The following is a 17,499-nucleotide window of genomic DNA, read 5'->3' on the forward strand; positions in this document are numbered from 1 at the left end:
AATTAAAGCTTAAATTTTATGGTGGTGAGCCAAGGAGGTAAGTTCAGCTAAACATTTTGTCAGTATGTAACAAACCAAATTTGTGTAAGGAATTGATATTCTCCATACATCTTGATGTTCTTTTGTGCATTTTTCCTTTTAAATCTCAAGGACCAATGCTGTAGTGATACAGATTTCAGGCGTGTATTGAATAAGATCACACCATAATATTGATACATTTATAATAGCCTTCATATGGAAAAATTCTAGCAAGTTCAAATGATTCACCAAGATTTTGCTTAGGTATTCATGTCTGAACCAGAAACTCTCCAGAGGGTCATTTGCTTGTTTGATAAATCAGAAAAGAATACATTTTTATACAAGTATTTTAATACAGGAAATATGAGTCTAGTCAGTATCTTTCCAAATACATGTGTCTGAGTGGTTTTTGATTTGAAATGCTGCTTAATGTCTTTTAAAGTACCACTTAAATAACTTCACATGAGCAACTACCAACCAATATGTCTCCCCTTCTCTAACACTAAAAGACCAATGCTAAATAAATGAGTTTTTAGAATCACATATAATGAATAAAACAAAAAAGGAAGTGGAAGAGGAAGAAAAGGAAACTGCAACAAGGCCTTATTTAGAATATGTATTACCCCAAAAATGTAAATGGTCACCTCTAGTTTGGCTTTCTAATGGAAAAGAAATAACATGAAATTGGGCAATTACAGACCTTTTCCTGAGGTATGACTCAGTCTGCTGAATTTTTGGAGGGCTGGCAGTAATGGCACTGGGAGGACTGGGCAGTGTCCAGGCAGGCCAAAGGCAACAGATTTATGGCATTAAAAAGGGCGTAGCCAGAGAGTAACTTGTAACAAATGCATCTAAAAATGAGCTGTAAAGAAATGACAATGATGGCAGAGAGCAGGCCCCAGGACACGCTGGGGTTTGAAAGCTCCCATGAACTCTGGTTTAATCCTGGTTTGAGTGGAGCTAAGCCAGAAGGAGAGGGGGCTTTCCACAGAACCTGTATTTTTATATTGCAATGAGCAGAGTAATTCAGGGTCCCAAGCATCTCAACATAGGAAAGGGAAGACAAAGCTTCTTTGCCAAAGTTGCACAAGCTGAACTTGCAGAGCTTTCCTTTTAGAAGAAATAAAATCTAAGCCTTTTGTAGCGTGGTGTAACAGAAGGATTTCTGAATCCATCTGTGGGGTGGGAGGTGTGGTCTATAGTGCAGAAAGTGAATGGGAGTAGCCACTCCAGGTTTTGGATGCCGAGCTTTTGTGCACCACAATGCTGATTAAAAGCTGGAGGAAACGATGGACAGACACTTAAACAGCTCAGGCTGTTCTGCTCATCTGTCAGTAGTGTCTCCAGGTCCTATCTACTGATCCTCTACCCTATTCAGCTCTCTTAAATTCTCACCATTCTCTCCTGAAATCACTGAATTTCTTGCATCCGTAACTTCTCCCGGCAGGGATTCCACATATCTGTCAGCTTTGTGTAAAGAAAAGATTCCTGTTGTTTTTAACCTGGATTTTACAAGCTCTGTATCATGGCCACTTGTTCTTGTGCTAGAAAAATCACAGAATGGTTTGGCTTGAAAGGGACTTTGAATATCATCAGTTTCCATCCCCCCTGTGATGAGCAGGGACACCTGCCACTAGACCAGGTTGCTCCAAGCCCCATCCAGCCTTGTCTTCAACACTTCCAGAGAAAAGACAGTGAACAGTTTATCCCATTTTAACCCCTCCTTATCATTTGTGGTGCTCTAGATCTCTGTCATACCCCCACTCCCAATCTGTCCCTTTTCCAGATTCAATCATGTCTTATATGGAAGTTATTCCAAGCCTTTGATCACCCTTTTTACCCATTTTTAGAACCTTTTCCAGTTTACTACATTATTTTTTTTTTTTTCAGATGAGGGGACAGAACAACATACATTATTTGAGATGTGCTCTAGAAAGTGATTAAATTATTTTTGGTTTGCTTTCTATTCCTTTCCTAGTAATTCCTAACATTCAATTTACTTTTTTTTTTTTTCTGGTGGCTTCTGAGCCCCGAACTGATGTTTTCATTCAAGATTCACTTCTTAGTCGTAACAGTCAGCTCAGAGCCCATCATTTTATAATGAATCTAGGGGTTGTTTTTTCCCACATGCATCACTTTCTGTTTATATACACAGAATTTCATCTGTCATTTTATTGCCCAGTCACTCAGCCTCATAAGGACCTTCTGCAACTCTTCACCCTTCACAATCCCCACTGTCAAAAGCCAACAGGAAGCCTGTGGCTCCTTTTGCTCAGGGAGGGTTAGCAGGGACTGTGCAATGCAGGGAGACTCATCTTTGGGCAAAATTAGCTGGATTACTTGCCCTTAGACTTCCCTCAGGACACCCTTGAGGGTGCTCAGAACCGTCAGGCAAAGAAGGATTTTTCCCAGCATGGAATTATCCCAGTTATCCCAGCCTCCATGGAATTCTCCTTCACCTAAAAGGGGCCTGCCTGAAAGCGTGGGTACATGAGGATGGGGAGGAGCAAGGCAGGCTTGCCCTGCACAGCTGCACATGGTGCTGGGAGTTAGACTGGCTATGGTACAGCCACACGTCTGCTAATGTCAGCTCATAAAAGACAAAAAAAAAAAGAAGAAAAAGAAAAAAAAGAAGAAAAAAAAAAAAAGAAACCGCCTTTGGTTTAAAGTTTGCCCCCTCTGTGCCCCCCCCCCCTTTTTTCCCCCTCTCTGCTTCAAAAGAAAGACAGGTTTGAGTCTGACTCTGAAGCACCCTCTGCTACAGTATGTGCCATTTACTTTAGTAAGGCTGATTAAGTCATGCATTTACAAGTAGACCTTCCATCAGAGCTAATTTAAAGCAGATGTTCTGGGTTCCACAGCCAGGGAGGCATCAATCTGAAAATTGCAAGGGTCTCTGTAAGAGCACTGTTTTTGCTGCACTTTATAGAGCACTGGGAGGAGGTTAATTGGTGTAAAAGTTTAATTTCAAATAAGGATCCCCTTTTAAAGTTGCATATATGCATATACTTTTTATGGAGCGTTATATTACAAAGTCAAAGCGGGGGAGAAAAATCATCCAAAAACATTTCAGGATCAAAGACACCCAACCTGTCAACTGCTAAGATATTTTTATGAGGAAATAGGACTCACATTTTCTCCAGAAGACGCAGAGAGAAGTAAGAAGTGGAAAAATATTTAACTAGATTCCATGGTATATTAGAAGAAGGAGAAAAAAAAACACCCATGCCAATATGTTGGTTTCAGAACCTTCTGGCTTGGCTTCCACTGCTGAAAATATTGGCAAGAAAATGCTATGCTCTGGGAATATTTATTAGAAAAGCAATAGATTTGTACAGTTTAACAATAGAGGGAGGATTCAGAGTCGTCTATTTGCTCTGTGTTCTAACTTTCAACTACTTTTGTTTTTTATTTGCAAGCCAGAATAACTATACTTATCCCTTGAAATGATCGTCAGCACTGGCTTAGCATAATTGTATTATTTGATTAATTGCATTGCCTATGGATAGGTTATGGCCTGTTTCTTACACTGAAAACTGCACAGGCTTCTCCCAGGCCAGTCTTTTTTATGAAGCTTAAATAATTTAGATTTACATTTAATGCTTATTAGAAGCTATCAGATTTTTTGCCTTTAATAAAGGCAACAAAAGAAACCAGATTTACCTTGAGTTTAGTTTTGTAGTAATACAGACTATGGCAGTGTTTAGCTCCAGAAAAGTTCTCTCTTCCTCCATCATTCCTGAGGGAGAATCCCATTAAATGTTGCTGCTCTTCCTGCCTTGTGTTACAGGAGCATCTATGGGCCTTGGCCAAACTTGCTTAACACTTTCCAAACCATGGCCTTGACAAAGCACCTTTGAGTCTGCCAGGGTAAGAGAGATGGAAGCAGGCTGTAAATGCTTCCTGCAAAGGAGAAATGAATGATTTACTCAAGGCTATAGAAAAGCTGCTCCTAGAGACCTCATACACACTTCTTTTGCATGCCAGTCGAGAACCCCAATAACGGCAGGTTCTGTTTCTGATCCTGATGAAGATTTCTCATCAAACAGTGATGAAACATAACAGAAAAGCTCTTGTTATTTCTCCTTTCCCAAGTGCTGTGAGCCATTCCGGACTTGCATGACCAAGGGAGATTTTTGGGGAGTTCAGTGCAGAGGGTCATTTCAGACTTTCTGGGCTGTAACCTGCGGACTGGGCTCAGAAATGTGCTGTACACAGAGTGTAAGGCACACAGCCCTGGCTTGTGGTCCTCTTCTCCTCCTTGTACCTCAGGAATCTGTAGTGCTGTGCTGCAGAAAGAATTCCATGGTGGTGTGGTGAGGTTTCAATCTGCCTCATGAGATCCACTCATTACCCAAAATTCCCATTGCCCAAAGTTCCTCACCTCTGTCCATCTGTCTGTAAGTGGCTCTATGGTGATATGGGGGGAGCACTGCCTGAGCCCTGTGCAGCTCAGGAACCAGGAATGTGTGACCCTGGAAAGGGAAATGGAGGAGTTTGCTTTGGAGGATTCCCAACAGGAGCTGAACGCTGGGCACGCTGGAGGTGCTGACATGCAGGATGTTTCCCAGACAGCAGAACAGTGCAGGTGCTGTAACTACACTGGCTAATGGGCACTGGGATGAAGGGGTTGGCAGGATTTTATCCCCCAAATTAAGGGTAGCTGTGTAGAAGGACTCAATTCTCAGATCTTTTATGATCGGGAAGAGCACACTAAGCCCATCACTAAGTTCTTTCCAAGGGTAGCTTGAAATGGTATTGATAGGATGAGTGAAGTTCCTGTGCAGGGTTTTCACCTATTCTTTATAGTCTGGTCTAGTGAAACACAGAGACCTGAGTGGGCTCTGTGCCCAAGGAAGAATATAATCCTTCAGGGGATATGGAACTAACAATTTCATAATGTATTGAAGCCAAAACAGGGAGAGCACACTGGGCCAAATGCATCCTGACTGGAAATCCCGCAATTTGAAAAGGCTACAACACAGATGTGTTTGACCCAATGCATTTTGAATTTAGAATAGATGCCAAGTAGTAACCATTCCCATGTGAAAATAGCAAACATATCTCTTTGAGACCAGTGTGTTCCAATGAAGTGCATGAACTCAAGGATTTTTTCCTTTCCAGGTGAATAATACAAAAAGAAATTAAAAGCAGGAAATCCTGCTAATTGGTACAAGGATGTCTGTGCTACAATAGCATCAATCCCCATCTTCTCTGGCCCCCTTTTTCAACACCTTCTTCCTTATTAATCACATTTTCAAAGTCCTGAAACAAGTTGCTGCCAAGCCTAATGTTTTTGCCAAAGTTTTTATACTCCAGCCATTTGGAATATGTATTGCAGTTCTGTTAAAATACAGAAGAGAGAGACTGCTCAAAAAGCAATTACTAGCCAGTTTATACAAAACAGCAGTTTTGTAGGTTCCTTACCTTTGTTTTGTCTTTCAAATTAACCTCTGAAAACATGGCTTCCAAATTCCATGTAGTAATTATCAGTCCCCCAAATGCAAACTCTGAGGTCTTCAGTTAGCAAATACTAAATTCTGGAGTGAGTTTTTCCAAAAGGTCTTCTGGAGCACATTAGAATCCTCTTTACTTTAACAGGCTCTTTCATTTTAGCTTTTACTGACATCAGTACATGCCTGGTAACTTGGGATCTCTGCACATCTTAAGCCCCAGACTTGCAGTTCTCCAAGTATCTCTTCTCCCAGATAAAATATGAGTATTTACAGCAGCTTTGAGAGATGTGGGAGCTGTATCTAAATCCAAACTTGAAATCCCCTAACTCCTGTTCATAAACTTCACACCCTGAAACTATGTAGGATCCCTAGTGCCCAGAAGGAAAGTTCCCTAAATTCACACCTCAGATTAGGCACCTCTTCCTTCTTCCAGATGCAGTTGGACACTACCAATATCACCAACCCAAACTAGTCTATGATTCTTTCTATGACAAATGTTGATTCATCTCCCAAGGTATCCAGTGACAGGACAAGTGGGAATTGTTCAAAGCTGCAGCATGAGAGGTTTAGACTGGACATTAGGAAGCATTTCTTTACCAAGAGGATTCTCAGACACTGGAACAGACTTCCTAGAGAGGTGGTTGATGCCCCAAATCTGTCAGTGTTTAGCAGGCATTTGGACATTTGCCCTTAATGCACTGGTCAGCCCTGAAATGATGAGATAGCTGGACAAGATGAGCATTGTAGGTACATTCCAACAGAAATATTCATTCTATTCTATTCTATTCTATTCTATTCTATTCTATTCTATTCTATTCTATTCTATTCTATTCTATTCTATTCTATTCTTCTTAAATCACTAATTTTTTATAGTGAAACATGCTAGACAACCAGAATTGCAAACATAATATTGGATGTGCGTTTTCATCATTATTTTTCCTGTTTCCATTTCTAAACACACACATCAGTCTGACGTTCATAAAATCAGGAGACAAAATGCAAGACTTTGTCCTTGGATGCATCCCCATGGATCCTGGGTTTAGTTGCTGGTGCCAAATGGGCTCTGTACACAGCACCCCATTCAGCTCTGCCAAGACATTTCCTGCTCCCCACAAATTTATGATGTCACTTGGAGCAAAACTCATCTCAGTATCTTACTTTTATGATGGTAACTCCGTTGTGAATCTGATATAAAAGCAGCGGTACCCTGGCTTCTCAGCTGGTGTAAAAAGGAGAGCTGCATCAGTTTGTGCCAGCTGAGGATGTGGTTCAAGCTGTTTGGTTTGTCTTTTCCCTGCAAGCTGTTTGCTGCAATCTCAAGGACGCTGGAAAAAATGTTAACATCAGCCAGCTGGGGGCAGGAGGGAAAAATCCTTGAAAATTTAATATAGTTGCAGAGCACTTTTTGTTTTTTCCATTAGCCGATATTCTCAGGTTACCAGAAAGGAATTCGTTGTACTTCCCCACATTTGCTGCTATTGAAACAAGAGATTGAAAGAGTTGAGAATAAATGGCCAGGCTGAAAACTTGCAGTGCTTGTGCTGGGATTTGGGTTAGGGCCCTTACCAATAGAGGGCTGATTAGGCATCTATTTCCCAGTCCTCAGCAATGAGATTAGGAAGTGCAGGAAATTCATTGTCTTGAGCTTGCCACTGCTGGCTTGCTCCAACAGCCATCCATCACACAAGGGACTGACAAGCTCAAACTGTCCATGTCAATCTGCAGCTGCCTTTAATCACACACAGATTTATGGGACACCCCCCTTGCCCCCTGTGGAGATCTAGAAACTGTGCTTTGTTTTGCCTTGACATACATTTTTCCATTTAGGATGAAGAAGTATGAGTCCTATTAAGCTGCACTAGAGCTAAGAAGCAGAAGGGGCAAAGCTCTGTCTGAAATGGAGGAAATGATGATGTAATTTTGAACCATTTAGGACTGAAGGGATTAAAAGCTTTGGAGTAGGATTTGGAAAGTCTCTGGTGTTACGTACAGTAGGGTTATATCTCCTGCCTCCCCATCTGGACAGAGAGGACCTTTTTTCCTATTTACTGGTATGGGGGTTGCTGTTATTGTAGCTGTGCTGCTCACAAAGCACCATGGCACTTCAAACTCCATCAGCAATTCCATCAGAAACCCTCCTTTCCTGTGAGGGACCACAACATCACAGTAAACATTTGGTGCAGGGTAAAGCTTGCCCCTAAAGCCTGGTCGCAAGCTGAAGAGCAGCAGGGGCATGAGGCAGGATCAGGCTTGGAAGCTTTCCACTTTCTAGTAACTTTACACTTACCTCATTTTCTAAAATGAGCGTTTCTAGCCATTATCAACAACCCCAGACCAGGGGCTGATGCTCCTTTTCCATGTGTTCAGACATCTTGCTGTCCAGTCCGTGCAAGGATTTATATCCCCACTGCTTTGGTGGTGGGACACATGTCCTGGGAGATCCTGGCCAGGCACGTCTCGCTCGAGGAGCTGTGTAACACCTCCCCAGGCTCAGCAGCTCCTTGGCTCACCTCCCCATCCCATCTGCTGTTCTCTGATGCTCCAGACAGTGGCTGCACACACAGGGAAGTGGCTGGTTTTCCTCAACCTCCTCTCAGCCATTCTGCTCTTCCACGAGAGGTCCAAGAGAACAGGGGTGAGGTCATCGCGTGCTGCTGAAGCCCTGAGTGGTCCTTGCAGTGCTATCTCCCAGCAGTTAAATGTTTTTTGGTGGTCTCACTGGCTGTTTCCATTAAAAGAAGAAACTCAGCTTAGTTATTTTTCAAAGATAGTAATCAAAACCTCTTTATGAACTCAAATCCTCTTTATTAACCAAATCTAGTTTCTCTGAGCAGAGCAGGGATCAAATAACACGTGGGGACAACACCTGGTCTTACAGCAATCAGTTGCTCACCCATATTCTCTGTCCTTTTCTGTGTTATTCTCTCTAGGTCAGGCTCTAAGCACATCTCTAGCTGCAGCTCAGGTCTTTGATTCCTGCTCTGCTGCCTTGCCCGCTCTTTCTGCTCCTCTTATGTCCAGACACACAATCAAGCCAGAGCTGTATTCTGCCAGAAATGCTCTTGTCAGGTTTATCATGAAATCGAATTTGTCAACTACAGATATGTCCGTATCAAATACAAATACAAAGACAGCAATATCAAGCTAAAAATAAGTTAGCACATGGCAAGAAATTAATGATTTCTTAATCTCCAAGAGCAGAAGTGGTATTTTGACAGGTGTTCTGGCCATGCTTTAAGGGATAATCAAACTCCCTGGATGCTCTAAACACATGGAAAGTCGGTATACATGCAAAAAAGTGGCTGTATCCCCTAGTAAAAACCTGACTGAGAAATACCTGCATTGCAGATGTATTTTCAAAGCCTGTTCTGTAATTACTCTACTATATGGAAACACAGCATGAAGTTGTGGTCTGCTCCCATTAGTTTTAATCACAAAGCAAGCAAATAAAATCAGCTATTCAGGCATGCTGAAATAACATTAAGGGCCTAATAAATTTGCAAGTGCAATCACAGTTGCAGGTCAGAAGATATTTACAATTCAAAGAGCATCGGTCCAATTCAAGAGGCTTCCAAAGATCTGCTTTCTAATCTGTCTCCAATGTCAGAATAATTAGAGTGTTATATGCTCTGATAACGACTTTCTCGAGTTCCTTATCTGAATAGAAATAGCACAGGGACTGTCTCACTCAGGAGACTGTAAATCAAAAGTGAAATGACAGTTTTAGTGGAGGTTCTGGGATTTATTTCAGCTGAAGACCTGGCCATGCCATGATGACATACAAACCGGCCATAAAGACAGTGCTAAATGAATCTTAAAAACGTTAAAAGAGATCCAGTTTACTCTCAGAAGAGGTCAGTGATTTACAGGATTCATATTCCTGTACCGTTTTTATTGTTATTATTTTATGACAGGGTTCATCTAGGGTCAGTTGAGACTCCAGAGCTCTCTGTAGCTGAGCTGTGCCTGTTGCAGTGGCTGATAAAAGAGGGAGGGAAATAATTTCTATCTATCCCGTGCCCGAGAATACATTTCTACTGGAGACTGGAGTGCTGCTCCATAGGGAACAGGGCTGGGGATAACCTCTCTAAAGCACAGCAGCCTTCAAGGGTCCCAAAAAGAGTTTGAAGACCAAAAAGAAGTGTTTTCAGCAGCACAAACCACTCAGGTACATCCTGCTTGGTTCCCAAGACTGTGCTAATGGAAAAGAAGCCCATGAAAGCCAGAGGGCAGCTCCTGGACATTGTCCCACATTTCTACTTGGATTCATATGAATCTGGTGATCATCTTAATTAAAATAATGATTGTGTGGTAGTAGTACACACATGGGTATGGTATTTTCTTCTGGAAAGGCCAGAAAACCATAACTGCCCAGAAAAAAAATATTGGGTCAAGTCCAAAAGTCCTCTTTGCTCAAAAATATTCCACAAAGACAAAGAGAGTAAAGTTCTGTCAAGGGATGACAAGCTGTATATCTCAGCAAAGCTGAAATAATGTGGCAAAACCATTTCATAGGCTGCCCCACTGCATGCAAGTAGGGAAAAAATACACAAGGAAACCCAGTATTGCTTGCCAGTAGCCAAGAACCAGGGAAAATACAGTTTTGACTCATTTACTCTTCTCTTTCTCTCTCTGTGCCCTCTTCAGAGCAATTACAGGTAGACATCCAGCAGAAGATTTCAGTGCTCAGGCTGAGTTCTGCAGCCTTTTCCCACATCTACTGTACAAGTATCACTGCATCTCACTACAGGTACCAGAAAGAATGATGGAGAAGTATCTCAAGATACTTTTGACACTTTGAGAGGTGTCTCAAGACACCTTGTGATAAGTGATGTTTTCACAATAAGCAGCAGTTGACTGGTAGGCTGAAAACAACAACGTGGTTTCCCAAAATTTATGTTTAATCCTGTTACCTGCAGAGGTGGTACTGCAACATTAGTTAGCCCTTATGCCTGGAAAGAGTTTGCTCCCTGAGCCCTGACAGACAGGTGGAATTTTGCCATCAATCTGGGAGAAAGCTTCCCTTCAATTCCAGATGCACAGAATTAAATCTGTGAGTTCTGGTCAGTGTTGCCATTGCTGGCTTTCGCAGGGTGGTTTAAAAGGGCTTTTTCCCATTGTTTTTCCAAGGACCTGCCCAAAAAATGTTTCCATCCAAACCACCATCGTGCAAGACTCCAGCAGAGGAGCGAAGAACAATAGCACACAAGGTTCCAAGTTCAATAGCAATTTCAAGGATTTTGGCTGTTACAGTTAATGAGTGGCAGTTTCTCTAAGGCCTCCTTTCCTTAACCCCTGACAGACAAGGCTTGGAAAACTGCTTGGGAAAACTTCTGGGGAGGGAAAAGCGGTCAAAAGACCCATTTTTTTAGCAGACATGAATTATTAAGAAATCAAAACTAAAAGAATCGTGTTTTGAAGCAAAAATCACAAATAAAATGAGGTTTTATTTCTATTTCCACTTCTGCTCAAGAAAGGCATAAGACTGAAGGGTGGGGTTCAGAATCTGGATTTTGGGCAGGGCTATTTTAGAAGGCTGAAGACAGTCCAACAATTACTCTAGGACAAGCACTTCCCAACTTTAGGGTATTAAATAAAAAATATGTATCCTGATCTGAAATCTGTTGCTTAGGTATGTTTCTAAACATATATTTTTCTTGAAAAAAGGGAAAAACCATCATATGGTACCACTGCAGAAAAACCCTGGAGCTCTGCTTCCTTACAGGAAGCTACCTTGGCACGCCTTCCCTTCCAAAAGGTTTGGGGGGGCTGGTAGATAAAAGAAAGCCAGAAAAATGGGGAGACCTGATGTTCCCCAAAACCAGTGCTCAAACCAGTTCTAAAGGACAGAAGAAAAGCATTTCCCATCTCCTCTGTGGGAAGAGCCCGATGTGTGAGGATGAGGCAGCACCTCCTGGCAGGCCGCAGCAGAGGACAGGTCTGAGGGAAAGGGATCCCACAGCAGCTGCCAGCCCACACCACGAGCATCGCTGGCCTCTCGTGCTCAGCACCTCTGGAATTATAAGGCCCAGGACACAAGAGCCTTGCCCCAGGCCACAGCAGCCCTCAGAAGCAGGGGCAATCCCTGTCAAGTGGCCTGACACAGGCTGAGCACCAGCCAGGCCAGCCCAGGCCTCCTGAGAGCTCCCTGTCCCCTAGGCTGGGTCGGATGGGGATGTCCCCAAGCTCAGATTTATTACACGTGTCAGGATTAACACGTGTCCCCTGACACAGCTGATGCCCTGGAGTGGCTACCTATAACAGAGGCTAGACAAGATGAGGAGTATAAAGTGGATATTTGTTAAAGACCTTCAAAGAAGTACACCTTGGGCAGTCAGAAGCTTTCCAGAGCTACACCCAAGCTGGACAGTGGTCACAAACTTTTCAGGCAAGTTTGAAGTATGAAGTATGAGTTTGGTCCATTTACATATCAGGGGTTAATCCTCCAACTACAGCTTCAGGTAATGAAGTCATTTATTCACAGTTTCCTCTCCCCCAATTCAACTTTTATTTATACTTTCTGGGCCTGAGGCAGTAGGATGTCCTTGGATTTGAGACCTAGAGGGATTGTTTTGTCTGGCCAAAATGTGAAGACAGTTAACTAACACTCTATACGGAGTTTGGAGTTACACACTAATGCAGTACAGGATTTGAAAAATGTAAAAACTAAAATCCTAAGGCATCACAGCCAGTGGACTACGAGAGCCCTCCAGGACAGAGCTTGAGAGAGGGTTCAAGTGGAGGAAAATGTGCCACAGGGAAGGACACAGGATTTCAACCTCCAACATGAGAAAGCCCATTATCTCACGGGAGCTTAGCACCCTGCCAGGCACCGCTGCTGTACACAACCCTCTGAGCTGGTTGTTCCTTCTGCAGCAGAGAGAGACATGGATTCAACCTGTGAGACACAGAAGCGTGTTCTGCCACATTTCCCTGCGCCACGATCTGGTGGCCTCCAGTGCCCCATCTTTGCTGACCCCAAAGTACTCTCCTCCCTCTGCCTCAATTTCCATGTCTTCATATCCCATGAGTGTGAATGGTGTCACAGATGGGAACAGAACAAAACTGGGGGTTGTCCTGCAGGACACAATAGAAATCAACTCAAAATATCAGCACTTTGGTGTTACCTGAGACACTTCATTTGTAGTTGCTGGTAGTATTCCTAAGACTTTTGTCCCTCTTGGAAACAGGATAAATCCTCCAGTACAGCTCTGGAGAAAAGAAGAGGCCCTCACATTCACAGTGAATGCTTGTCACAGTCCCTCTGTGACAGCCCAGTGTTTGATATGAATGAGGGAGGAGGCTGACAGCAAGTGGAGATCTTCAGGCTAATTACCTTGAATAACTTGCCTGCAGGTGCAGTGCAGGTGGTCAGAGCCCTTAGGCACTGACCTAGGAAAAGCCATGGGAATCCTGCATCCCCCACTGCTCCCATCTGAGCTGTGGTTCTGATATGCTGAAAAAAAAAAAATCCAGATTCCAAGTTTTAATATACAGTTATCAGTTTAGAGTTGCTTTGAAAGAGGAGGGGAAAAAAAATATGTCATTGTAAAGCTTATTTTCTATTCATTTTAGCAGCTTGCTCCATATCAGCTTTAAAAGAAGTGGAAAACTTCCTGGCAGATGAGAAGAGCATTCATCAGCTAAACCTTGCAGGCATTTAAAAACCAAACCAAAACACACATTCTTTCCTGAGGCTGGCCATTGGCAGTCACCCACTCCTGAACAACTGCCCTCTGATGTTTTAAGATATTCTGGGTTTTTAGTTAGCCAGTGACAAACTCTCGTGAAATGTGCTCGAATTCTTCCCCAGGCCACTGACTTGAGGGTTCTCGTGTCTGCATTAAGGTTTAAAGCTATTTAACAGTTCTTAAAGTGCAATTCTCAAGATGTATGAATCTTGTGAGTCACAGTGGCTTCCAAGGAGAAGCAGTCATTTGTATCTTGGATTATCAGCAAAATCTAATTTCTGGGAACAAATAAAACATATGACACCATTCTGTGATTTGACATTCAGGAATATGTCATGAAATAAGGTTACTGGTTTATGCTACATGCTCTATTGGTTTCTAAAATCAAATACAAGTCTGTGATCAATGCATACATTTCTTAACATTGTGTGTTCAGTGTTTGGGGTTTATCCCAAGAAACAATTACAATCCTTCCCACACCCAGAAAATATATTGGCTAAGACTCAATATAGGCTGATCCCTAATTTACCAAGAATCTAAAGGATTCCTTCACACACTCATGGCCAAGCTTCTGGGTGGGGGGTTAGAAAAATATTTTCTGGGGAGTTGTCATTCAGAATGCAGAAGATTCCCTTAACCCAGCATGGACTGAGGACATGAATTACCCCCTGTGAATTTTAGGGTAAAGAAATTCAGCATATCCTGAGACTACTTCAAAATTCACTTTTTACACAGAAGTTGTCCACTGGTATCAAAAGCTGAAATGCAACAAAGAGGTACAGAAAAGGATCAAAAGAAATGACTGTTCAAAGAAGGAGAGAGTGGGGATATTGAAACCTAAGGAATTCCAGGCTGTTTGGCAGATCTGAAATTCATGTTCCTGCTTTACAACCAGGAACCTGCTATACCATAAAAGAAACCCTTATTTTAGCATCCTTTTCGGGATGCAAGGGGCACCTCATGCACACAGGAGGTGATGGATTTTTAATTTCTTTGGAGAGGAGCTGGAAGCAAATGGGTTTTGCTTTTGCTGCAGTACAGGACAATTTTGTAGCATGTGATTTTTTTATAATAAATGTGTGGAGAGCTGTAACTGCTTTGTGTGCACACGTGGGTGTCTTGTCAACCCCCTTGATCCAGATGGTTTTGGGGTGTTTCCACAAGGAGGATGCATATGCTGAGCTGTGGTCAGATGCCACTTCACTGCCATTCTGTTTATTTTTAGGAAATGCAAACTGATCCCCGTGTGCCAGGATGTGATGGGATCAAACAGCAGGAGGCTGCTTCTCTGCTCGCCCCCACACTGCCCCAAACCTTTTGTTCTTTGTTCTTCTTCAGGATGTGCCTTATGTTTGCTTTATCCCTCACTGTTCTTGCCCACTCTTCTCTATCAAATAGCATCAGCCTCTTTATCGTAGGAAACAGAAATGTCCTGGGAATGTCTCCATATCATTCTAGCCTCTCAACTCAGTTTTTAATTATTTGCTTTGTGCTCTGCTCTGTTTCTTTTTTTCTTTTTTGGCTGCCACTAAATAAAGGAGCTGTTTCACCGTAGAAGGAAGAGAGCAGTGAGACCACCACTAACCTGAGACCAAACACACCCTTTGGGAGGCTGTTTTCCAGGGGAACAGCATCCCATCTTCTCCTGCCCCTTGCTGGGTCCACACCAAGCAGAGCAAAGGGTACAGGTTACAAATGGCCATAATCAGGAGCCTCTACTTTGTGTCATGATGCTTTCATACCACGAGCTCAGTCTGAGCACAAACCCCCTGGGGGGATTTTAATCTTCCTGCTTGTTTTTGTTACATCTGTCTTTTGAGAGAGTCCCTGAGGAATATTCATTCTTTCTTTGTAATCTGCTGTCTCTTCCATAAACTCTTTCTCACTTCCATAAAAACATATCCAGAACAGAACTCCTTCCAGTTTCCAGTTTAATTTTATTCCTGTGCAGTTTATACCCAGTTGTTTTCATGCTGTGGCTACGCCTTAACTTGAATAACTCTTTCCCATCCCTGGTGTTCTCCCGTACAGTATGTGAAAGATAAATTTTACTTTTTTTCAAGGCTCCTCACATTTCTTATCACAAACCACTTTCAGAAAGCTTATGAGCTCCCCTTCAAAAACTGAATGCATCAGGATTTCAGGTAGATACAACACACTGGACAAATGACACATATCACCAGACCCTCTATCAATGGATGGTGCATTTTCATGCTGAAACCCATCTCTTTAAATGAGTACAAGCCTTTTCTTGCTCTGAGGGCAGGGCTTTTATCTTCCTGCCTTTTGTATCCACTATTTTTCCAGATCCTGTAAGCCATTACAGCATTTTTACAGCAATTATGTACAGCATACATTATCTCTATACAAGCAACATCAAGTATTTAAAATGATTGAATTTAATTTTCCAGCATTCACTGGTGCTGCCATCCTGTTTCACAGTATGAACTGGACAAAGGTCTGGGCTTGACTGACCTTTATCCAAGGTGTCCCTGCCCATGGCAGGGGGATAGGAACTAGCTGACCTTTAAGGTCCCTTCCAACCAAATAATTCTGTGACTTCAGGTTTAATTATGCTTCGTTAATCCACTTTCTCAGTAGTACATAAAGCCTCTTCTTCTGTTCCTAGTCAGTGGAGTGATTGCTTAATGAGCCTGTTTCTGCCAGCACCTGGATCAGTTTTAACACCTGTGCCTCAATGAGAGCTGAAAAACAGATCCTGGTTCCTTTTCAGAAATTGTTCTACACTGTTGTTTTCCCCATTTGAGGTACTGCCCCGTGCTGCCACCAGTCCAAGAATAATTCAGAGAACTTAACTTGTTTTTTCCGCAGCCCTTTGCACCTCCACACACACATTTCTCAAAGTCATGTTCCACAGTCATTCCTTGTTCTGTAACATCCTGCTGTTTATCAGAAGTGCTCAGGAGATGAGTGGGAATCCACACTTGCCCCACAAAAGCACAGATTCCCTGAACCTCTCAGGTCTCAGCAGGTCTCAACTATGATGCACTCTTCTCCATTATCTGACTCTTCAGCTTTGTGCCTCCTCCTCTAGCACGTGTTAGGGGAGAAGCTTGTATTGGAAACTTCTGGAATTCTATTTCAGATTATTTTGTATGATTAAAGTCTTTTTCTGCAGCCAGGATTATTTTTTCTTTCTTAAATTGCAAAGTGAAAGGCTGTAAGAGAACTTTTTTCATCCTTTGTACACTAGTTCAACTTTTCTTGTTTTATGGGGCTTGAACAATGTTTCAAGACAATTTCCTCTGCTTCTCTATCCTTTCAAGTAGGGCATTTCCTTTTTCTTCACTTCAGACTGTGACTCTTCCCAGAAAAGCTTAGGTTAGTGGCTGATGCCCAACTATTTATCAAGGACTTTTACAAACTCTGGATAATTCAGGGTTTTTTTGTTGGTTTTTTTTTTTTCTCTTGTCCTCAATCTGGCAGTAAAACTTGCAGCAGCATCAAATCTGGGCTGCTCAGGTCCACACTTACAAACCCATATGTGTCCATCCTTCCCCATCAGCCTTTTAGACTGCAGTGCTGAGCTAAGCAGAAAGACCTTTGAGTAGCCTTCCCACCTCAGTGCAATTTTGCATTATTTGAGAAAAATAACAAATGAACTCCCTTATTCAAACTTCTCCAAGTTACTGATGGGTACAGAAAAGTGCTACAAATGTCTCGGTTTAGCCAAATTTTCTAGCTCCTACATCAAGAAAGCTGACTTCACTGTCCTCTGTCACCCTTCTGTCACCTTAGCCAAGTGATTTTTCAGCTCCTCGGAAACACTTGCAGAATCAGGAATTAATTTGCTGCATCATCATCTTCTTCATCATCCAGCACTATGTAACTGGAGAAACATAAGAAAAGACATAGGTTATCTTTTTTTAGATTATATTTTTAGCCTTTTGCAGGTAGCATCAATCTATTTTTAGACTAAATAACTAAATAAGAACTTCACTCACCTTCTGCTGGTCAGTCCTGACAGCAGGAGTGCTTTTGGAAGAGATGGGTACAGTCTGGGTTGGGAAGTGAGTGCACAGGGCAGCCTCTCATCCCCCATCCCAGCTGCCAGAAATCTTTGAGCTGAAGTGCAAGGCAGGGACACCTTCCACTAGACCAGGCTGCTCCAAATCCCTTCCAGCCTGGCCTTGGACTCTGCCGGGGAAGGTGCTGAAAAGGCTCCACAGCTTCTCTGGGCAACTTTTTCCAGTGCTTGGCTGCCCTCACAGTGAAGAATTTCTTCCCAGTATCCAATCCAGTCCTGCTCTCTGTCAGTTTGAAGCCATTCCCCCTTTCCCTGCCACTCCATGCCCTTGTCCCAAGTCCCTCTC

At 42.6% G+C, this 17,499-nt stretch overlaps 1 long non-coding RNA gene across 1 annotated transcript; it reads right to left on the reverse strand.

Annotated features, from left to right (window-relative positions):
- Positions 1–243: 243 nt before the first annotated feature.
- On the reverse strand, positions 244–12,759 carry LOC147652756 (uncharacterized). The gene is made up of 4 exons (XR_015288051.1): positions 12,602–12,759; positions 7,762–8,196; positions 4,403–4,493; positions 244–4,307 (listed from the first exon to the last, which is right to left on the reverse strand). It is a non-coding gene; the product is annotated as an uncharacterized LOC147652756 (long non-coding RNA).
- Positions 12,760–17,499: the final 4,740 nt, after the last annotated feature.

This window comes from Cyanistes caeruleus, chromosome 6 (genome assembly GCF_971803275.1).
Source record: "Cyanistes caeruleus chromosome 6, bCyaCae1.hap1.1, whole genome shotgun sequence".
NCBI lineage: Eukaryota > Metazoa > Chordata > Aves > Passeriformes > Paridae > Cyanistes > Cyanistes caeruleus.